Source organism: Elephantulus edwardii, unplaced genomic scaffold, assembly GCF_000299155.1.
Source record: "Elephantulus edwardii isolate Elephantulus edwardi_28Jun2011 unplaced genomic scaffold, EleEdw1.0 scaffold00325, whole genome shotgun sequence".
Lineage (NCBI taxonomy): Eukaryota > Metazoa > Chordata > Mammalia > Macroscelidea > Macroscelididae > Elephantulus > Elephantulus edwardii.
The window spans coordinates 241,310-241,893 of NW_006400075.1; the positions used below are offsets into that span (position 1 = coordinate 241,310).

Below are 584 nucleotides of genomic sequence, written 5' to 3' on the forward strand. Positions count from 1 at the left end.
GCGCGTCCACCAAGGGGCCGGCGGGCGCTGTGTAATGTTCAAGCTCAGAGATGCCTTATGTGGATGGTCAGAATCGTATTTGTGGTTTTCTGGACATTGAAGAAAGTGAAAACAGTGGGAAATTTATTCGAAGGTACTTCATTCTGGACACCAGAGAAGATAGTTTCGTATGGTACATGGATAATCCACAGTTATGAATGCAGTAATGAGAAAATACTTCCTTCAAGCCAATGACCAGCAGGACCTAGTAGTGGAATGGGTCAATGTGCTAAACAAAGCTATAAAAATTACAGTACCAAAGCAGTCTGACACACAACCTCACTCTGATAATCTCTGTCGCCAGGTCGACTATCCCTGTTCAAAGAAGCAAGTGTCCTACAGAACTGACATCGTCAGCGGCGTTCCCATCATCACGCCCACTCAGAAAGAAGAAGTCAGTGAATGTGGTGAAAGTGTTGACAGAAATAATTTGAAGCGATCCCAAAGCCGTCTTCATTACTTTAATCCGAAATCTCCTCCAGACAGCGCAGTGATCAAAGCCGGGTACTGTGTAAAGCAGGGAGCTGTGATGAAAAACTGGAAGA

General features: G+C 44.9%; 1 pseudogene; it reads left to right on the forward strand.

Moving 5' to 3' along the window:
* The first annotated feature begins 193 nt into the window (after nucleotides 1-193).
* LOC102850429 lies at nucleotides 194-583 on the forward strand (annotated as a pseudogene).
* The last annotated feature ends 1 nt before the right edge of the window (nucleotide 584 follows it).